Raw genomic sequence first — 23,601 nt, 5'->3', positions numbered from 1 at the left:
ATAATTTGTGCATGTAAGGTAAGTTAACATAATAAAATTAATTGCTTTTTAAAATGTAAAATGAGCTAGGTACGTATGCAAGTTTAAACATTTCCCTCTAGAAACAGTATGAATTTTTAGTGATCACTACCTGCATACATAATACTTGAAGCTCTTATGCCTCTGGGTACAAATGATGGATAGTATGAGAAACTGAACTGTGCAGTCAAGTGCTGATGTAAATCCATTTTAAACCTGTTCTTCTCTTTTGTCCTGACAAATAACCGATCTTTATTACCTTAAAAACTGGGGAAGCTGTAATTAATAAAATTGGAAAGGAACAATATCGTATCTGCTCTGTAGAGTCAACTAAAGCAATTTAAGAGTTATTTTTCTACTAACCCTTTCACCCCCTCCAGTCCTAACAGAAGACTAAGAGGAATACTTTACCTCTGTTTTGAGTTGTAATTAGTAACGAAGAAAAGACTAAGATAACAAGGAGTAATCTCCCAATTTACTCCAGAATGGCCAAAACCAGCAAGAGTTACCCCTAGTACACACTTTAGCAAAAAAGTCAAACCACCACCACATACACCTGCCCTGCCTTTATGAGCTCTGCACAAAGAACAAAAAGATTCTGTAACAACTCAAGGAAAATTATTGCCGTAGAGAGTACGCATTCATAAAGCCCCAACATCCCGTATTCCTTGCTGTAAACTAAACTGTCAAAGGGTTTATTAATTTTCCATTTGAAAACTTCAAGTTTCTGGTTATCGTACTTCCCCTCACATCTTTAAAATGCATTCAATCTAACAAAAGGAAAAAACTATTTTAACTCTCCTGAAATATTCTTATTTACTTAAACAAGATTGAAGAGCTCCTTAAACATGCTTTAAATCCCAATGTATGGTTTCATTTGACTGGTTGAATACTTTCTCTGCTGTTTCCTAGAAGACAGACACTAATAATTGCAGAGGCAATGTTTATTTCTGCAACCTCTCAGCATTTTTTTGCTACCATTTTCAAGTGCTAATTATTTAGCCATTCAATGGTTACAGGACTCCTTACCAGTCTTCCTTATAGTTAACCCCAATTTTTTAAACTAGTGTTAGAATATTTGTGTTTGGTGCCACTGAGTACATTTTAACTGAGCCCATTTTCTAACAAAGCCCTAAAATTCTCAGAAGTTATATCCACTGACACATCACACATATATAGAGATGGACTGTCTAAACCCATGTTTACTGAAGCATCCACAAATTGGGGTGCTCCAGTTGCAAGCTAGTCTAAATGTTAAAACCTCATTCTCTAGACATGGTAAAGAGCCCAAAATACATTTGCTATCAATGGGAATGCAAAGGATAGTAACCGAGAAAAGCCTCAAACATTCAACTACAAAGGTTTCTAGGTGAGCACTCATCCACAATTAATTAACTGGGGGTGGTGGTGGGGGGAAGATGGGGATAGGAAAAGAGAAAGAAGAAAGACTAAATTAATTATTTTAGTATTCTCAAGTGGCAATTAAATACAAACTTTAAACTTAAAATTGTTATGAGCATGAACACTACGTGAAACACCTCCTCAAGGAAGGAGAGAAACACTGTAGGTTCCCTAGGCAAGCTCCTAATAATTGGCTGCCCTTTGAGTGCTTGGGCACAACATGTTTCATCCACAGCCTCACAGAAAACCAACTTATCCACACAGCTAACATTGACAATTCATTGCAACTGAACAGCTTAATCAGCTAGCTGTTTTGCAGTTGTACCAGACTTCATTAGAATATGTAAAAATATGCTGTCCATCATGTTTTAGTGTCCTTCCACCTGAAACTTCAGCCTCCAGGTTTCCTGCATTGCATGCACTGTTACATGGATTTAACATATATTGCCATATTCTAGCAAAAGGGTGAATTCTCAGCATCAGTAGTAAGACAAAGTACGATTTTGTTGATGCTAATGCAAAAAGACATCATGCATGTCTTCTTAATGCAAGAATTTAGTATAAAATTGGTAAGGAATTAAGATGCTCTCATTCTACAGTGCAGAAAAATTTGTAAAGAGATACCATGCTGGATAATGAAGAACTTCGTTTAGAAGGACTCCTTCCAGCAAGTGCTAGCTCCTTCTAAGTTGTACCTATTTCTTTCTCTGCAATTAAGTTCTGCAATGGACTGACAGCACAAACGTGTCTTTGGAAACACTTTCAGATATAACCTCATTATTCACCTCATCTTGAAGCTAGAAACAAAGAACAATACAAGGAGAACTGAGAAATAATTAAGAAACTTCCAAAAAAAGCTGCATATGCACAGACAACCTTCTTCCCTTTCGTATTTGATTCCTGACAAGATTTGAGCATTTAAAACACTGTTTTTCATAGAAGAACTCAGTGAACAACTTGCCCTGCTGATGCTGTAACATAACAAACACTATGCAGAGGTGGGATTTGGGGGGGTTGTTTTGTTTTTAAAACCAACACATCCACCCCCACTCTAAGGCTTCAGCCTGCTTGTCACCTTCTCTTTCTGTTGCAGATTGTGGTACACTGATACTACACCCTACGCAGCATAACATTTCATCTTACTCAGAAATTATGCCAACCAATTTGCTTTAAGTAGGAACTACTCTACTGCAGAATTTTTCTTTTGTTTGAAGTGACACATCTTTAATTGCTGTGGTGCCTGGTAATATGGAAGCAGATGCTGCACAAAATGCTTGTACTGAGGTAGAGTGCCTTAACCTGTCTTTGGACTTCAGGCACGTCATAACTACGGAAAAAAACAAAAACTGAAATATCACACGTTAACTAAGCCATTAGAGAGCAGAAAGAAACCTACCAGAATCTCAGTTCACCACTGCTGTGTACAGTCCCAATGGGACTGTTACAGTTTTGGAATATACAATGTGTCAGGACTTCAGATAGCTAGCCCTGAAAAAAATTGACATTCTTAAATTCCATTTCACCCTCCAGAATAATATGATTATCATATTTCATAAAAGCCACCTCAAACAGATAATATTTATTTCTAAAAGGAAAAAATCCACAAGCTTTAAAAAGAATAAATCACTTAACCGTGAATGATCTGACATTCACGTATAATCCGCCCTCTTCATGCCCATCTTTATCATCCTCAGTTCAATCCGTATCACGTCTGCCCTCTGGCTCCTTTCTGCACGAGCTCAAGGGACTTATTTTCTATTTGCTGTTGTGGTATAAATCCATTTTCTGCACTTGAAACTTGTATTTTCTCTGGACTTCTTTCCATTTTTATGAAGTTGCTCATCAGCTGAGCATCTTAAAGTATAAGAATGCCTTGTACTTACTTCAGTGGACTTTAAGTCTTTAAAAGAAAATAGCAAAACCATTCTTTAAATAATTTAAAGGATGGAACTTAAAAATATGACCAATTCAGCAGCCTTGGATACCAAATCATGAATATACTAACTCTATATAGTGCTAATTATTAGATGGCATTATATCTAACATGAACGCAACTTGGGGAAGGAAGAAAATGCAACAAAAGCTTAAGGTCAGAGCTAGTACTCCTATGAGAGTGAACTAGGCCTTTTACTTGGTTATGTTTTCAGCAATGCATTGCCCAGAAAGGCCTGGAATGTCCAGTAATACAATAAACAGTGGTAATTACTAAATTACTACAGCAGCATTATAATAAAATACAGTACTAAGCCAAATGAATTCAAAATCCAAGAACACTAATTATTACTTTTAGTAACTGTTGTCCAACAGCTACAGCAAGAGTAGAGGCACAAAGTTTGGTGGTGGTGTCCAGTTCACACAATAGCCCAAATTAGTGCTCTAATAAACCTACCTTCCCACAGCCTTTTTTTTTTTTTTTAATTTTTTTTTAATAACAATTTTATAGTACTGGTAAAAAAGAAACTACTTGAACCACCTTCATTTGTTGTGAAGTAGATGTCAGATTTCTTCAAATTACTCATTACTAAATAGTTATATCAGTCTAAAATGATCATGCTACTGAGTGCTGTTCATACAGCTGCATAGTCAGGCTTGAGTGCCTGAGTAAAACAAAGTGATAGCATACCCAAGAAGGTACACATGGCACATACAAGCCACCTGCAAGCCTTCATTTCCCATAGCTCACTATGTTATCTACAATAAAAGCAGTCTTGTCTACCAGGTTATACGAGCATCCTACTGCACTAAAGGAGTGATAGCCATAATAAAAATAAACTTACAAGAAGCTATTTTACAGATCATGCAAAGAGGAGTAGAGAATGTATATCTACATGGAAGTCGCTAATTTGTTTACCTTCCCTAGTTTCCCGTTTCAGATGAGAGACAAACGTTGACCAGGCATAGCATGGCTGCAAGTCCTTTTGAGCAGAGTACAATGCAGTTGCATTTTTAGTAGGTATTAAAAGTAACACTTTGAAAAAATATAATTTCTATAAGCCACTGTACAATAATTTCTGGCCTCCAATTCAAAACTTGTAGCCCTTTTACCTGTTCTCTAGAATGACGTGTATGGAAATACGAGTCACCACTGGCCGATAAGTGCTACATTTACTTTATACATTATTCATTCCATTTAGCAAATACTTGTCCCAGCCTCATTGCTTGTACTTAACATTTATGCTCTGGAGAACATGCTTGTGACCTCTTCAATGATTTTAACATTAATATGATTATATCAACATTGACTTTAATCAGATTTACTTTGGGGTTAAACTTTCAATTTAAGCTCAAACTTCTGTTAGTAGAGGACAATAGGCATAATGAAGAGCACCAGCACGTTATTAATACTAAGACACTCCATAATAGGCTTTTGCGGTTGTAGCACAGATTGCCGGGTTTATTACAGAAACTAAGTTTATCTTGTTAGTAACAGACACCAAATTTGACTGCCTTCTGTTTAAAAAAAATTTGTTAACAATAAAACTAAGGGAATACTACGATTAATTCCTCTGCAAACTGGGGAAGGAAAAGAAAGTAGAGCATGAGAGACTGCAATAGAGAAATAAGTATCTAGCATGGCCTGGAACAAAACTGGAACATATCCTACAGTGCTGCCTCGAGGTCAGTACCTGGTGGTGAAATGCGAGTAAAGCCTCAAACTAACCCATTGCCGAAATCAGCATTTTCCCTTTTCTGTCCTTTTGATAACATTCAAAACTTTAAACAGGCTAGAATCAAATACCCAGCTGACATTGCCAAAATAGGTTCTCAGCAGGAACAACACAAAAGCCTTTAAGAAAACAGGAACCTGCAATTCAAGCAGAGCATCAACAGAAAGCTTGAGATGCTTTGATGCCTTGTTTTACCAAAGCACGGCAATCAGCCAAAAGCCTAGCTTATAAAAGGCAGTGAACATTTGCTAACCACCCAACAACTCTGATATTCAAAAACATGAGCAAACGAGCAAAAACAAGACACTTCAAGTTTGTTTCATTCTCAAAACAGACATACCAGACAACACCTCAGCTCAGCAAGAGACCTCCTACTTACTCTTCATCTCCAGCCACTTTCTGCTCTGTCCTTTGCTATTATTTATTAATTATTTGGAACTACAGAAGCAGACAACCAATTAAAACACACTAAGGAGGTGTTGCTCCAGTCATTAGGTTGCACATGAAAAGCAACCTCTTTAACATACAGAATTTATCATAAGACTGCAGGTAGATGTCAATTTTCTTGGCACAGTTCTACTTCTGACGAAGTGCTTGATTTCATCAAGGAGTTCAGTAACTAGCTTTTAGTCTTCTGTGTAATCCACCAGACCAATATTTCCAAACAAGTTATTCAGAGTCTCTCTCCCCAGAATAAACAAAAAAAATGAAAAGTAAAAATGTTTAGTCCTTTTGGATAAATAACACATGGACTGTCCTTTTAACTAACCAGGGAAAAGTGTGTCAAGTTCACAAGATGGTAAACAAGTATTATTTTAATGAACACTGACAACTATGTTGAGACCTTCAAAGCAATGGTGTTGCTGCACATACAAGTATGTTTATGTACATATAATCTTACTAATGCCTCTTTTATGTAAAATCTAAAGTATATTTAACTCCCACCTCATCTACATGGGATGCTTGTCTTGCAATACCTGAAGCCTGAGAGTCCTGCTTCTACAAGTATCTTAAGCCTCCTGTAAGTATGTAGTCTACTTACATTCTGCTGCCTAGGTATTAAAATGAAATTTAATCCACAAAGCTCAGTGCTTATACAACCTGAGAATTAGAAAATTTCTACCTCTAAGTGGATGTGAAAGCATTATATCTTACACTGAAAAAGACAGAAATTTAAGGAATTATACTATCTGTGTTTTCTGAAAAAACAGTCCTTAAAGAAATAAAAATACTCATTTTCATATTGTGTACGGTCAGGAAACACTGTGACCGTGGATGGCTAAACTAGCCATTCCTGTTGTAGGATAGGAATGCCAAGGAAAAAGTAAACAAGATCAGACAAATGCTATGCTAGATTTAGCCAAATCAAAGAAACAGGCACTTTCCAAAATATCTATCAGATATATATAAACAAGTCAGCAAACCTATAATTAGCAAACATACCCAAGGCTACAGGCACCTAGAGATACACACAGTGGCATTACATGTACAGGCAGGTCAACTTCTCAGCAACAGTTTCAGAGACGTCATTCTTCTGATCGAGACCCAGACCCTGTGGTGCACCACACAATGTGAGGTAAGTGAAGGAAAAAAAACAAAACACAAAACCAAAACACAAACCAAACCCTTCCTTACCCACAAATTATCATTTGCCATGTATTTCCAGGCCTCAGTGGTTTTTTGACAGTTAGAAATGAAACTCATGGGTAATTTCTTTGGGCACAAAGTTTGTTCCAGACTACCCTTCCCAAACTTGGCCAGTGTATTTTATCAAAGGTAACTTAAAACATATTTGCTAGATTTTAATCTGGCTCCTGAGATATGTTCTGACCCATAAGTGTTTAAGTCTGCTCTCCCCAACATGACTATTTCTAGAATCTCACTTTTCTCTGGCATAATTATTGGTAACAGCTCTGAACAAATGATAGAAGCGCAACTCAGAAAGGTATAACACTTTAACAGGTATACAATATTCTTGTTTACATACAACTAAAAAAAGATCCCATTTACCCACAATTCAGTATTCCTGTTCAACAGCTTCCAAAGTGTGATCTTAGGACATTACTTCCATTAACTGAACTCTGATTTACATCCCTAGTGTTTCCACTGTATACTGTCATTTCATCATTCTGTGAATCTGACAGAGGTGTCAGTCCCTTAAATGGAAAACCTACTAATGGCCCTGAAGTGCATATGATTGTCCTAGAAGGCCAATGGAGACTATCAACTCAAAACAGCCAGTTTCTAATTTATTAGCTGCCACTGACTATAAAAAGACTGTAACTAGTAGCAGCACACATGTGACTGGAAAGCAAGGCAAGAACAACATTAAGATAAAATAAGCTGCATTAAAAAGGTTGACCGAAAAAAGACTACCAAAACCAGAAAAGACAACTTGGCACAAAAAGAGCAAGTGATGCAGGATCTGAGTGTCCCAAAAGGAAGCCAGCTCACATCCAAACTAACTGCAGGCTTTTCCACATGTAAGCAATGCACGAGAGATCTACAAATAAAGTTGAGCATACGCAGTGTGTATATTTTAGAGGTCTGTAATTCCAAAGGTTAAAACCATAATCATTATGATTATAATGAATATTCTACTTCTGACACCCATCACGATGGAGCTACTGGCAAAACTTAGGATTTCAGCAACAGCCCTAGCCTACCAGGGCCTCACAATTCAGGGAGAGAATACACAGTAAAGTCTGTACTAGAGTATGGTAGAGGCCAGACCACATATTACTCAAACATAGCAAGTTTTAGAGATCAAAAGGGCTAACATCCCTCTCTCACCTTAGCTCCTCTTGAGTGTTAGCTGTCCTCGCTCACACCACATCCACAATGTAACACGTTCTGGAACATGGACAACAGCTTTCCATGTCTTACATGAAATCCCTAGCATAATTCTGTATAGCAACTTTACTTAATTTAGTTAATTGGTCTACTTTGTCAGGAGAATCGTTTTTAAGAATGTCTCATTAAGGTCAATTTGGTGACTTTTGATGCAGTTTTGGTGCATCATAAGCTACTGAAACATTCACGTCAGTGAAACACAAACAGCATTTAATCAACATTTAACTTAAACTACAACTTCTTGTCCTACTTGATTGTGAAGTATTCACATCATGATTTGTTCTTCATCATTTTAAAGCCTACTTGCAAAAAACTAATTTGTATTACCTGTTTAACTCATGACAGGGCTTTTACAAGTGGAGTTTATTATGTTGCTGTAATTTCAGGATGCTTAAAAAGTGAATTTGTTAAGTTTAACACACATAGCACCAGCAAACCCTATTCGTGCTTAATACTTACTTTTTGGAAAGTACTCTTACCTTGGGAACTAGAATTAAATGCCAGCTGTCTATTCTTACAACACACTACCAAAAACTTTGACTATATGTTCCATCATGTAAGAAAGAGGAACGGAAAATCTGTTGGCAGAAAAATAGCATGTTTTAACATTTTAGTTTCATGTTGTCCTAGATTTTCCAATATAAATACCTACTTCACATATCTGACCCTTATTTGGAAAAAATAGTAGATTAGATTAAGATTTTTAGGCATCTTTAGTGCAAAGTTTTAAGAAGTATTCACTGTAATAATGACCAGTGTAAGCTGTCCTAACAGAACAGCGCAAGGCAATACCAACTGTGTGCTAAGAAGGCACCAGAGACACTAAGAAAGTGCTTCTTGCTAAGATTCAGCTGGTTATCAGGTTCTGCCTTGAGCTATGAAGATCTGCATCCCCTTCACAAGTTAGCAGATTATCAACAATTTCCTCCTTTTAAGTCTGGATGAAATATCACTGAGACAGAGTTAATGACAAAGAATCCCACAGGCTAGGTGCATATTACACAAGTGCTTTGGGACAGCTTCTCAACTTAACATGGAATTTTATTTAGTCAAACAATGTGAAACACCTGTGAAGGCATTCTTGTTGAGCCTGAAATCAAGTTAAAAGATGAGAGATGATTCATCTACAAGATAAAAAGTACAGCACTAATGAAAGACAGGCTCTCAAATAACCACCTACACTCAAGTAATGCATTAACCCTGTATGTATACTATACTCAAGTTTATGCTTAGCTTGTGGTCTTATACTATTCAAAGTCAGTAACTACAACATAGTTGTTAGCCACATTATATCAATTCCAGCTCATTTAAAATTTGCATATTTCAGACCAGTGCATGCAGGCACAGAGAATAAATATTCCTTAGCATGGAGAAAGCTGTGGGCCTTCAAAGATAATCATTGCAACATTAACTGTGTTAGAAATGAATATCATGGAAACTGGCTAAAACGCACCAAGCTGTTACCAATAGCATGAAAATGCTAGAGAGAAGCTCTGTTAGCAGAGTTGAAGACAAGGATCTGTTCCAGATCTTATCTGAAGTGCCAGAGGACACCACCTGTAAGAAACACATGGTACTAGAGAAAGGAACTGACAAATATTGCACTACAAGACCAAATCTATGTAGAAAATAAGCTATGAAAGACCAGTAAGTTCTTCCAAAAGAAAACTGAGGGATGAAGATCATCTGTAAAACATTCAGCAGTGAAAAGGCTGAAATGGCATAGCTCCCAACTGAGCCTTGTTCTGAACACTACTCAAAGAGTGATAACAAGCTCTTCCCCAAATTAAAATATATACAGGTAATAGTCTAAATATCTTCTTCCAAGCTTTAGGTTTGATACTTACCCCCAAAACAGACTACAAAGCAAGCCTTGACAGCAGTGGTTGCACAGTAATGACTAAGGACTAAATCTAAAGATGAAGACTCATCTCCACAGAGTGAAAGGGAAGCAGCAGTCTGCTACAGAATGTAAGGCAGAAGTTCAAGGCCTCTCCAGTAGTGAGCCTATACAGACCAGCCCTGCAAGACCAGGCAAACTTCATGAATACCCTCTTACATTAATCTGCAGTACAGCAGATAGCGTGGCCTCCAGTACAACTGGGAAAAACGCTGTAGTTGTGACCACACTACAAGTATGCAGACCACACTGCTTCTACCTGGAGATTATTTTAAACACGCGTACCACTCAAATCATGATCTGGAGGACCACACAAATTTTTTTGTAATTTATAAGATTATACGTTTTGCTTGCACCTATACTCAGAGAGATAGAAGAGGCAAAAAAGTTAGGCAGTATCTTGAAGCACTCTTGCTGAAGGGATATGAATGAGTAAAGGCTATTCCTGAAACTGAAAGCTTAGTAGTTAGAGGATTAAAATTAGAAAGGTGAGGTGCTTAACCTAAATTTTGGCATTGTGTCTAAAGTACCTAATAAGAGCAATTAAATAAGAGGGAAAGGTCAATGATCAGAGTTTAAAAAAAGGAGGCCATTAATGGGCAGAAGACTAACTCTGCTTCTGGGACTTTAAAACTGGTCAGTGAAGTCCATATTTTCTATTAATAATCAGATGCAGACAAGACAGCAAGTAGCAATTCTGAAGGTGGAGTTAAAAAAACATTTACCTAAATATCTGAGTTTCATACACTGTTATTACTGTTAAGGTCAGTCTGACAGCTTCTTTACAAAGTGCAAAACTGCTTTGGTTGCTTTAGGGAAGCAGACCCTGTACTTCTCCCAGGCTTTACAGCAAAGAGATATTTGTTCCAGCTGTGCTGATCCCTCTCATTGAACTGGCCCCAGAAGACGCAGTCGACAATCAAGAGAACTGCAGGCAAAATGACTCCTGTAACATCTCACTTCAGTTAGCTTTTCTCCAGTGGGAATGCAAGTAAGGAACAGCTAGGATTTTTATTTTACTCTTGAAGTTTAAACAGCCCTCATCTCACTTCAGGTAGCTTTTCTCCAGTGGGAATGCAAATAAGGAACAGCTAGGATTTTTATTTCACTCTTGAAGTTTAAACAGCACTCAAAATTACTCAAGCAGTATAGACTCTAACAGAGAAACTATAACTGATAATAATACTTAATTTCACATAATAATGACTAGGAGTATGAAGTTTCCCAGTATACATATTACTAGATAGAAAAATACTTAAAATCCTCAACCACTGGAGAAAACCCTAAATCCACCCATGATGTAAAAAATACCACACTGCATGTTTAAGAAGTCCCCTAGTGATAGATGTCTATCACACACACAAAAACAAGACTTTACATTGCTGAGAGGTAGCTGGGGAGATGAATGAAGCCTGCCTGATGAAGGCTACATACATAGCCAAGTAGTATTTTCAGTAACCAAACATCACATCATTATTTTTTCTGCAAATGCTAAGGGTTTAGCAGGACTCCAGCTAGAAAGTCAATTTGATTCCTGAAGTAATTTAGGCTTCTAAAAATAGTTCTAGATTAATTAGGAATACCTTCTGGAGTTGAAAAGACACACCCCACACCCCCTCCAGCATTTCGTCTATATATCCAGACACATAAAGGAAATTCTGCTTTCCTTTGGTCTTTTGTTAATTGAAATGTACAAATCAAGAATGAAACTACACACTCTTCAGTGACTCAAATCTCCCCTTATAATTGAAAGATGCAAGTAATACAAAGATAAATATGTACCTCAGGTAGCACACAAAGCTTTACACTTTGGGGCTTTTGTTTTGTTTTCTCTATAGCAAGTTATAAGAATGTTTGCTCTCAATTCTTTGAAAGTAGGATTGTTAAACTCTCTTGCCTTCCAATAGAAAGAGAACAGGAAGGTGAGAGACTTGCACTTTTTGGTTAATTTTAAGACTATTTCAGTGTGTGTTGGAATTACTGAATCAAAACTGGACAAATTTCAACCCTTGAAATATTATAATGAAAGTATATTGCTGGAGTTTTATCAGTTCCTGCAATACAATTATAAACTATCAGGAATATTTCCTTAAGTCTTAAATATTTTCCTTACTCATTCACTATTTTCCAGAATTAAGACATTGAGAACTATTCATCCCTTCAGATTGCTGTTTCTGTTACTCATTCCTCATCTTTTAGTTAATACACTAAAGCCTAACCAAATCAGTTGCTTACTGAGGTTAACAGATCTAGTTAGATGCCTTTTGCCATTTATCCCCCACAAGAAAACAAATCTTCAGTAAATGCCTCCACAATACTACAGAGGAAAAGATGAAGTCAGGCATTTGCTGAAATAAAACAGGATGAAGTTCTCATCAGTTTTAACGGTTCCAATGAAGCCTTGCATTTGCCACTACCTGACCAAAATTCCTTCTGACATTTCATCTTCCCAATTTTCTCCTGGGAAAGCAGAAAGGTTTTTCTCTACTGTCAGAAGTTTGAACCACCAGGAACTCTCTCCTCCCACCTCACATTTAGCACTTCATGCTCCCATACTTTTCCATGGAGCATGGTGATGCTTTTAGCTGAAGTCAAGGAGCTCAAGTTTCTGGAGAAGAGGGCAAAGAACACATAAATGTGAGGATTAGCCGAGATTGTCAGATGCTTGCTCAACCACTGTAACACAGACACAGTCTAACAGGCACTAGTCTTCCACTATCTTTTGCAAACCACCATTCATCACTCTTGCTCTCCACTTCCCACCTTTCAAATTATCCAGAAAGCACAGACAAGCTCTTTCACAATGTTAAGTAAGAGTAATTCTCACAGAGCCTCAGCTCCGCACAGCTCAAAAACCCCATACAAACACAAGTGTCACAGGGCAAGCCCCACATGCCTACAGTGAACTACACAAGCTCAGAAGTGCAGAAGACAGCCCTTTCAGTTCTTATCCACTGTGTGGTCACTGCAAAATCCCACACACAGTAACAGCAGGCAGTAGCGAGTTACTTATGGGGGAGAAGAGGTCTAAGAGAGTCAGAGAAACAGAAGAATGGAAGCCCTGCTCTTCTGTAACACACCAAAACCACAAAATACCTCAGCCATAGAATATGAAAGAAGATGAAATGTGCAGCAGTGACTAAAAAGACTAGTGGAACTTAAGAGAAATATCTGGAACAAAGATACAACAGAAGTTTCAGCACTTACAGGTACCAAGATACAGCACTATTCCAGGACTTCACTACATTGATCACAGCATTACATACTCATCCCTTCTTCAATATACATAAACTAACGAATTTTGCATTTAATTTTGTTCTGTCTTGCTCTCACACTCAGCATCAGATTTAAGCTATATTTTCACACAGAGCACAGCATAGTGACCTAGAAATCACACTAGGAAGACTCACACTTCTACTCTAACAGTTAGTACCAAAACCCCTGACTTCCCAGAAAAATGGGATTTTAATCAGACTCCAGGCTGCAAACATGAACCATAAAGAGCTAATAGCTTACAGCAAGAAAAACGTCAAGATTGCACATAGCATCTTCTTCTCCATTCCCTTCCCCTTCACACATCCGAGTATCACTTCCATACAGAGTGCTTTGTCTGAAGGCAAGACATTCCCATGCACTAATTTCAACAAGTCACTGAAAGACATGTTCAAATGCAAGACTTGAATCTGAACAGAGGAAAAGAAAATCTGGATCTAGTGCATACCATGCTCCTTTTAGTTCTTCTCAAATGACCATGACAGCTGAAGCAGACACCCTGCTGAGTCTAAACAAAAGCACCCACCTCCTGAGGAGCAGCTAGGGTACAGTTAAACAAGACAGCTCAGCCCACCTGACAACTCATGACTAGCAAGAAGGTGTTTCTGTTCCTCCCCAGCAACTCTTCCTCCAACATTGCACTCACACAATTCCTTCTCGATGAGACTCATCCCCACAGGTTTGCAGAAAACTAGTTTTTTCAGCTGGATTTTTTTTTTTTTTTTTTAATTGCCATATTGAGGGATCAGGTAGTCATCACTGCCAGCAAAGGGAAGAAGGCAGGAGGGAGATCTCCCCCTTCAGCAGTAACAAGCTGCTCGATCAGCTTAGCCAGCTCAGACATATCAGGCCAGGTAACAGAACAGAAGCAACCACAGATCTCTTCTACTTGATCTTGTCCCAGTCTAAAAACAGTATATCATCTCCAGATCAGTGCTATCACAGAAGCTGATAGCTGTGATGACACCAGCTCAATTGATACTATCTAAAGGCTTATGAATCTTCATCAAGAAATAATTTACCAGAGTAACTGACATTCTCACAACCGTCTCTGAACTGGAAAAGAAAGCAAGAGTCAAAGTAATCCCACACACATATACATAGAGCCCTCCCTCCACTGCATATTACAATCCTTTTCCAACATTATAATCCAATTTTCCAACAAACATAAAAAAAGATGACCTTAAAGTGCAATCAACAATATGAAGTAGTGACATCTCAGGCAACAGCTACTACAGTTCTTCACTATGGAAGCCCACAGAACATGACATCTCCTCAAAAAGGAATAAAATAGATATTAGCGAGATCTTGTCAGCGATGGCTGTTCACTCCAAAGAACTTAAATTTGCCTGCAGAGGACAAGCGGGCATGTTCTGGGCAGCAAGCGCTTCCTGGTGTGCCAGAATCCTCTTACAAAATAATCATTTCACCCCATGTTCCCTCTGCTCCCTTCTGCCCACATAAGACAACTATCAATACCAGTTTTACTTCAGAATTCCTCTACGTGCAACATTACCTTATTAGAAAAGAGACCACCATGACAAGGGCAAAATTCTTCAAACACAAAGGAAATTAGATCCCTGCACAAGCTGCAAGGGTGTACAACTGTATACTAATAAGGATGCACACGGTCTATTAAAGAAAACACTGACAATAAAAATACAGAACTGATAGCTTCCTGAAGTGTTTGTTCATATTTCATAGTATTTGCTTATGCTCTTTGAGCTTAACTGTAAGGAGAACTATATAAAAGCAGCAACTTACTTTAAGTAAGTGTTAAGAATGCAGTTTCTCTTTTCTAACGTTTACATATTAAGTGTTTTACTTTCCAAGAGATCCTATGCTATTGTTCAAGGTGCTTACAGTCTCTTTTCTTATTGTCTTAAACTGCACTAAAAACTGAGCAAAAGGCAGAAGCAAAAGAAGCATTTAAGAAGATCTTAATCAAATGGTTACTAACCTAACAGAAAAACTTCTTACAATTAATTAAACATTTTTAATGGAAAGCTGCCTTTGAGTATGGTAAAAAAAACTAATGGGGGAAGGAAAGAGGGAAAGCAGAAAGGGACTTACATTAAAAAAGCTCCTCTTAAGAAATCTGTATACAGTCCTACAAACCAAGTGACGACTGACTTCCTGAGGTCTCATTTACTATTAACTTCAGTTTTATAAGTAAGGCATTGAAAGCTACTTGCTCTTGGCTTGTAAGATTCTCTGTCCAAAGCACAATGAGGAAGAAAGAAGAGTAAAATCAAAATACCCTAGAAAAAGCTGGGGGGTTTTTTTCTTGTCTATGACAATATATGAAAGCATTCTCATTCTTCATTCAATCCCTTTTAAGTGTCCACAGAAACTCTCAGAGCCACTAAACCACAGATTTTCTAACGTGTCTAAGAGGATACTTTCTTCTTCATGCTATTGATCTGGGAGCCTACAGTTAAAGGCAAAAAGAAGACTCAGAGTAATTTCCTGACTCCCTACCACACTGTAGCCCCATTATGATAAAAGCTCCATGCAGTCATGGTCTCTTGTCCAAGCAAGCAAATTCAGACCCTTCCTTCGGGAAGAGTTAAGTGCTCCAGACATCTCTTTTCTGCTACCTAGCATAAGATTATGATACACATGACTAAAACAGATCTTGCTGGTTTCTCTGCTAAAGATTTTCCCACCATCTCACATGCAACAGTATGATTCTGTTAGTGAGACAAGCTTGTGCCACTAACTTCAAGTTTCTCTAGGTCCTTATATTGAAGCCTTACTGATTCATGTGGCACTACAACTAGAAACGAAAAAAAAGAAGCCTCCCATCCAGATTTTCTCCTCTAGCCAGTTCCCACTTATAACCACATTAGATGCTTTTCCAACTCCCAGGCCACCACATTCAGTCATCTGACCAGCCTTCTGAATTTCTTCAACTGCTCTGCTTTCTCATATACAAGAGGTTTTATTCTCACTTCCAGTGATGCACTTGCTTTCCCTGCCTTCTCTCTCACTGTATAGGTAAGTAAAAGGCAGCTCTTTAGTTCATTTGGGGATACCAGGTACCATCCAATTCCTAGTTGTTTTTTTTTTTTTCTCCCTCGGAAGAGTATCTTCACATGTTCTCCCCATGCTCAGAGAGCATCTAGAAGAGTTCTGTTTGCTCCTCTGTCCACTCTTTAGTGGATTTAAAAAAAAAAAAAAAAGCACAGTTCAGGTGCTGAAGAGCTGCGACTGTTGTACTCCACGTCCATCAACGCTACCGCGTTTCCGTGAGCAGCCCGCGTTTGCTTTTCTCCAACTGTTAGTCTCCCATCTTCAACAAGCGCCTTGCTGACAGCAGGGCTTTGTGCTCCAGTTTTGCACAAACGCAGCCCGCCGCGAGGCAGAGCCCGCAGCACCCCGCTAACACGGGGCGGAACGGGAAACCACCCCGCACACGCCGCCTGTACACGCACACGGAGCGTTAAACGTGGCCTTTCGGTCAACGCAGAGGCCACGAGCTCGGAAGAAGCACTCGGCGCGACAGCCCCCCTCACACAAAGCCACCACAAGCACGGAGCCGGCCCCGACTCCCGCCCCCGAGGGACGCCGGGGCCCTCAGCGCGCCCTCACCCCTCCCGCCGCCGGCCACCGCGGCCCGGCCCCGGCGAGCCTCCGGGCGAGCAGGGCCCCGCCTGCGCCACCGGCGGCTGCTCCTTCCGCCTCCCACGGCCTCCCGCCGCCGCCGCCGGGCTGCCCCGAGCCACCAGCGGCAATGGGCGGGCATCCTCACGGCACCGAGGCGGCAGGCGCCGGGTGACAGCCCGCCCCGGCCCACGCACCGCGGCTCCCGGCGCCGGCCTCGGCCCGCGGCGGGGCGGTCCCCTCGGCGAAACCCGCAGCGGGGCCTGGGCCCGCCGAGCTGCCTGCCTTGCCTGCCTCCCAGGCGGGCCGTGTCGTCGTGTCGTGGCCCCCCCCCCCCCCCCCGCCACAACCCGAGGCCGGAGGCGGCGGTGCCCGCCCCGCCCTTACCCGCTCCTCGCCCCATCAGAGCCGGCACGCCCGGCCGCCCGCTCCGCTCTTATCCCGCTGACAGCGTCCCGGCAGCCCGTGGCGGGAGGGCCCGGCCCGGCCCCGCCGCGCCGCCCGCCCCCGTCGCCCGGGCAACGCAGCGCCCGCCCCGCCTCTCGCCCCACCTGACTGGACCGCGCCGCTCCCGCCGCCGCCGCCGCCGCTCCGCCAGCACCGGCGCGCGGGTGGGCAGCGGGCGGTATCACGCGCGCGCCCCCAGCCAATCGGCGCCGCCGGTTGGCCGAGCGGGGGGCGGGGGGAAATCCCTCCGGGCGGGGGCGTGCTTTCCCTGGGTCAGCGTCTCGCCCGCCCTTCGGCGAGCGGGGCCCCGCCCACTCCCGCCACGCTCCGCCCCCGCCCCCGGCCCGGCGGCGGGTCGGGTCGGGTCGGGTCGGGACGCTCCCCGGGACCGGCGGCTCCGCTGGCCGAAGCTCGTACCTGGTGCTGCCCGGTTACTGCAGCCGGCCCTGGATACGGAGGGCTCTGCAAGCAGCGGGAGGGCTTGCGCTCGGCTTTGGTATTTGCTCTGAGTAAATTCCTGGAGCAGATTTACAGCTGCGGAGCAGGGAGGCCTGGAGGAAAGGATTGCCCTGAATGCTGCTTGGCCAGCTCCCTGTCAAATCTGGTTCACATGGGCACATAAATCGATAATGTGCCCTGACTCCATGTCACTGCTCTTGCCCTCTCCAGGAATTCACCCCGCACAGCCAAGGGCGCTTACTAATTTTCTGAAAGCGGCAGCAGTACGTTACAGGCGATGTTAACAAGCACGCGGTTCATATATTCACATACGTGCCTAGGTTTGGCATAACCTTCCTGATTCTTGAAATCAGAAAGAGGTGACACAGGGTGCAGGAGTGTCCTTACCCCAGTGCATCCTTCTCCCGGGTGCATTGGCCTCCCACTCCCTGACCTCTGCCGCCTTTCCTGGTGAGGACTGGTTTCAGCTCTGGGATTGCATTCCAGTCACCGTCCCAGGGCCCGCTGGCTAACCTCAGTGGCACATTGCGTTTGTAAAACTTAAGCCAGGCTGCCTGCAAGGATTACGCGGACGGACAGAGACAGATCTTGGGAATGCTTCAGGCAGCAGGATCCCAGGACCCACCTGCCAAACTAAGTTTAGATACACGTGAGGTAACAGCGGTTAAGTCTTCTGCAAATATAAACTTCGATCCGTCTGTACGCCCTGCTTCTCGTACTCTCTCCCATGGCATCTATTTACGGCCACGTTTCTTATTTTTTCCCTTGGCACCTGCTTTTGGCTGTTGTTCGTGCTGGTCCTTACCTTATTGACAGGAAGCGACCCGTCCCTGTCAGATGGCTACCAGCCTAAATGGACCTCTGGTCCAAGCCAAGAGAGCAACTTCCCTGCGAGGGCCAGCTGTGCAGACCCCAAGATGGTGCCTTCCTCTGGAAGTTAGGTACCCAGACAAGACTTCTGCACTTGAAAACGTCTTAAATCCCTGGGAAAAAAAAGAAGTCCTAGGCAAGCGACATAAAACCAGGAAGGGCAAGGAGCCCGACGTGCCACTCTGCTCCCGAGCAAGGTTACACACACAGCACAGCCGCGGAGCTGCAGGCATGGGAGGCCCGGTGGCACCCCATGCCCCCGGCTAGGTGCCCGCCCTTGGGAAGGCCAGATCTCAGCTCAGAGAGACAAGTGGCCTTCAAGGGCGCCCAGCTCTCTTCTGTGGCCACAGAGAACTTGAAGACTTTGGGAAAACTGCTTCACTTGACGCCCTGGGTTTAGATGCCGGTCAGTTGCCAGCAGACTAAATCCCACTTTTAAGCCAGTTTATTTTAAACTCCTGGAGACCGTGGTAGGATTTGGTCCAGCCTACCCCAGCTGGCACTTCAGCTACTGGAGGGGAAAGAGAGCCAAAATTCCCAACCCTGGGCTCGGGGAGTCCTTGCCCTGAAGCAAACTCTCTAATGCTCACGCGAAGCCAGTCCGCTTCCTGCAGCCAAGAAGAAAGAGAAGTCTCTTTTACCTCTGAACCGGGGCTTCCTGTTTACCAAAAAGAAGAGATTGTGCTATTTTATCTTTCTTTCAGATCCTCCAGCTGCCGAAGGATGACTACATGTATGTGTCCCTCCTCGGTGCTGGCAGCGGCAAGAAGACAGTGGTTTCTACTGGCCTCTCCCGTGAAACTCCCGCCTGCCAATAACTCCAAGGCTCTCTGGTGGTACCTCTGCTGCAGCCCAGTTTTCCTCAGCAGCAGATGTAGGGCAGAGCCAACACAGTGCTTGACATTTACACATTGTCTACAGTTTTCTCAAGGAGGCCAGTGAAACTAAGCAGCCAGTACATTTCCTTGTGTGGTTGTATGGCAGAACTGAAACAGGAGCAATGAGAATGAAGTCAATGGCCAACAGTACACCAACTCACCCTTGCAATACTAGCTTTTAAAGCGCAAAAAATAGGAGCATTTCAGGTTGATAACATAAGTTTTACTGAAACTAAGAGTTTTCAGATGAGAATCAGCTACCACATACAAACATCTGAGTGCATTTTTGCAAGGTATCTATTAAAATCTTTGGAAACAAAGTTAGCCATAGCCTAAATCGAAATGCACTGAAGCAGTTGTCATGTGTGTGCTAAAAAAGATTATAAACTGCTTGCACTAAAAAAATTGTTGAGAAATGTAAGTAGGTGCAATTAAAGATTTTATCAGAACGGTAATGTTCTCACTTGAATGCTTCAAAGTGCAACCTATCTTTCAGCTCATGCGGATTTTCTTTAATTACAGTAATTAAAGCTCCTGCTGCCGATATGACAGCATGCCTGTTGTTCAGTTTTAAATCTGAGTTGTTCAGTAAAGTACTATGCATTCTGAATTCATGTACATCAATATCAATTTGCAGCAGCTCTATGAAAGTGAGTAGAATGACACCTGTTCATGCCAGAATAACTTTAAATCAAGTCTGGTTCTTTTTATCAACATTGGTTCAATGATAACTCCCTTTATTCTACAAACAGTATCTGAATCTCACTTGAAATCTATAAAGTTTTTCAGCAGAATTCTTCCTGGATTTCTACTATAATTCTCTCTCTTCTGCATACATGCAGAAGGTAATAAGATAGAAAACAAGCAAGAAACAAGAATATGAGTGGTATTTCCCTACTCTTCTCCTGGACAATAGAGCAAGCTCACAGCACTGAGATCTGCACAGGTCACATTGGTACTCAAATTCTTCAGTATGTGGTATTAACATTCACAAGCAGTGGATTTAGATCAATGGTTGCAAAATTTTAGGGGTCAATGAGCCACTGTCCATTCCCAGAACTTCTTAAGTCACCACTACACATTTTTCATATGGCTCCATCTACTCTCATCATCCAAGTTTCAGCTGAAAGCATTACAAAGATAAAGTGAGGCCTAGATTTTGCAGGCCGTTTCTACAGTCTCAGTCTATCTCTTTCCTTTCCAATGAGTATTTACCTGTCCAGGTAGGAAAATTTACCTATGTTTTAACGGTACACTAGAGTCAATAATAAAAACTGTGGAGTAATAGATATAACATGTGAACTGTCTTGAATCCACGATCTTAAATCAGAGAGGTTTGTGGAAAGGGCATCTTTTGTCAGCTGAGATGAGCAGTCTTTCAGCAGGGAATGAATAATGGTCTGTTTTCCCAGGGAAGCACATTACTCTATTTTTTTCCTATGCTACTGTAAAAAATCTGAAAGAGTGAATAACGCAGCGAAACTAATTTTTCTACCATTGATTTGTCCAGTAGCTGTGTGAGCCCATGTAAGGCTTTGGCACCCACCAAGTCCTGCAGCGTTCCAAAGTTCAGTTACATGGCTGGCTAAAAAGCACCTCTTTTTCTTTGTTTTGGACTTTTTACCTGCCCATTTCTCTTAGTTCCCTCTAGTTCTTCTGCTTTGTGAAAGGGAATAATTACTCTCTAGACCTTCTCTCTGCGTTGCTCATGGTTTTAAGCCTCATTGTCAAATCTCCCCTCTGCTCTTTTTGTTCCACACTGAAGAGTCCCGGACTAATCATTCACTCTGTACCATTTGCTTCAGCTTTCTTGCCCTTTTCTGAAACTTTTCTTGTTCTTTTTAGCATGAGAGAACTGGAGCTGCAGACAATATTCAAGATGTGAATTCACCATAAATTTCCTGCATACTATGCTTATGTTTTCCTATCTTCCCTTTCCTTAATAATTCCTAATGTCATACTCCCTTTCATCCTCCACCACTGAGCACTGGGCTGACAACTTCATAAAACTGTGTGTCGTAACTCAGGGTTCTCTTCTACCCAAGTACTAGGACTTCTCTCTTCATCACTTCTCTCTCTTCATGCAAAGATAGGATTGTTTTAACTGGGGTGCATTTCTTTGCTGTTATCAACATTGATTTTTTTCTGCCATTTTAACCTCATAACTCGTAGCTTGAAATCCTTTTCCCAGCTGACTTTCATTTTTGCTACCTAGAGTAACTTACCATCAGGAAACTCTCTCAACTCAAACTATGCTTCTTTTTCCAGATAACTTCTGTGTCAAACAACACAAGCCCAGTGGCAGATTTCTGAGACTTCACTGGTAACTCCCCTCTCCTCCCTCCTCCCAAAAAACTCCAGCAGAGCTGTGAGCTATTTTTTTTCTACAAAAGCTATACTGGTTTTTCCTTATTGTATCACATATTTTCATGCACCTGCTAATTATGTTACATATTATAGTTTCTACCAATTTGTTCAATATTTCTGCAACTCTTTGTGGTCACTTCAGGTCAGATATCAAGGTATAAACATAAATCATTTGTTGTGGTAAGCTGTTTTTTTTTTTTTTTTAAGTTGGCTCTTTCTATATTTCATGAGTTTCATTACAGTCAGTGTAGTCTTAGAAAGATTCAGCAGCAAAACTTTGCCTTTCACAAAAAAATATGATGTCACTCTATATTGATTAGTTTTTGTTGGTTTTTTTTTAAAGGAAAATAGATAAGCCAGATCAACAACACAAAGTTGTTAATCACAACATTATGAATAAATTATGAGATAAACGTAATCATTTTCTGGCAAACTGACCATGATTTTTACAAATAGATGAACTCTACATAACAAAAACCAAACCAACCTCTTTAAAACATTTCTGCTCCTGCATGAGACTCATATTGCATTTCTCCCTGTGATTTCTGATTAGCAACCTAATAGTTTTGTTTCCAGTCCAGCCATGAATTTCTTTGTGGATTATTTTTGCTGGAAAAGGAAAGATAATTCAGCAAAGGTAAATGTTCCATGTTTGCGAACACTTTTTTTCTGATGAGGGCACTGGATGTCTCCATCTTCAGAAGCAGTAACCCACCTCCATGCATGGAATGCTAAGGAGCATTCGGGGTGCTCCTTAGCTGCCAGTAAAGCAGATGCAGAGCGATCACGGGGCTGCTCTCAAATACTCCTCCGGCGCTGGGGGGGCTCGTGGCCGCCTGTCCCCCTGTGCAGGAGGTACTGGCTTGGTGTCAGGGGGAGGTGAGAGGCTGGTTCTGTGCCCGTTCCCCACGTGTCACGGTGTTCGTGGGAGCTTGTGTCAGCATTGCAAATGGGACGTTTCCTTAGGGCTGCTCTAATGGGGACAAACTGCTCCCCCCAGCCCGGCAGCTCCAGAGAATGGACATTTAGAGGCATTTGGTTCCCTGTTGGTACGTATACCAGCTTCAGCTCTGGCACAGTGGGGGGATCTGACAAGAAGAATGATGATGCTGAGCAAGCGAAAGGGTGCAAGAGAGCCAGCGTGGATGATACACAGGGTTTGCATCGTCTGCTTTGGAATAAACCCAGCATATGAAGTAGTCACTGTAACAACACTCAGCCTTTGTGCTTTTCTGCTTTTCTTTAGGTGGTGCTGTCTCCAGATTAGCATTTTTGGACAGGCACTGGCTCTGAAGACACAACGGGGCACAAAGTATGCTCTATTTCAGACACTGTCATTTCCCCACAACCAGCAGCAGTCTGTGCTTCGGCCTGAAGCGTTCTGACAGTGTTATGTCAGTTCCTCTCCATGCTCTTCTTACTATGTTTTCTGTTCTTTCTCCAAGTGTCTCGAGCATTGCTCCAAGCCACCCATTTGAGGCTATAATGTAGCATTCAGAAAGAGAAAATAGCACTGATTCAAGGCAAGGGAGGGAGCCCGTTTTGCAGTTTTATGTAACTCAGTGGAGCTCTGTAGTTATTTAGTTGCATTGAATAATTCAGTGGGGAGGCTGTCTGAAACGCAACAGCCTCTTTGTTTCCTATGAAAGGTGATGCATGCTCATAGGGCTTCAGACATCTATCCGGCAACCAGCAGACTTTTTTAGAAACACATGCATTTATACATTCAGAGACTAGCTCCCAGCACCCCTCTAGGCCCCCTGCCAAATCTTCTCATTTTTGCATTATAAGGCCAAATCCTGTTCACAGTTTTGTCAGCATTGCTGCTTTCAGCAGAGTCACCCCATAGTCACACTGGTGC

At 41.7% G+C, this 23,601-nt stretch overlaps 1 protein-coding gene across 3 annotated transcripts in view; it reads right to left on the bottom strand.

Moving 5' to 3' along the window:
• The window catches only part of LYST (lysosomal trafficking regulator), a 110,630-nt gene that overhangs the window by 68,989 nt on the left and 18,040 nt on the right, over positions 1–23,601 (bottom strand). Inside the window, exon 1 of one of the 3 annotated variants that reach the window (XM_030034881.1) lies at positions 17,107–17,222. The exons of 1 other annotated variant lie outside the window; for it this stretch is intronic. The gene's annotated coding sequence lies outside the window, so the exon portion shown is untranslated. Of the gene's footprint in view, positions 1–2,815; positions 2,908–17,106; positions 17,223–23,601 lie in introns of those variants that run through there. One more of the 3 variants, XM_041128228.1, reaches the window with a different exon arrangement.

The sequence above is a fragment of the Aquila chrysaetos genome, chromosome 13, assembly GCF_900496995.4.
Source record: "Aquila chrysaetos chrysaetos chromosome 13, bAquChr1.4, whole genome shotgun sequence".
In the NCBI taxonomy this organism is placed as follows: domain Eukaryota; kingdom Metazoa; phylum Chordata; class Aves; order Accipitriformes; family Accipitridae; genus Aquila; species Aquila chrysaetos.
The sequence above is the reverse complement of the archived record's forward strand: the minus strand, read 5'-3'. Positions and strand labels throughout refer to the sequence as shown.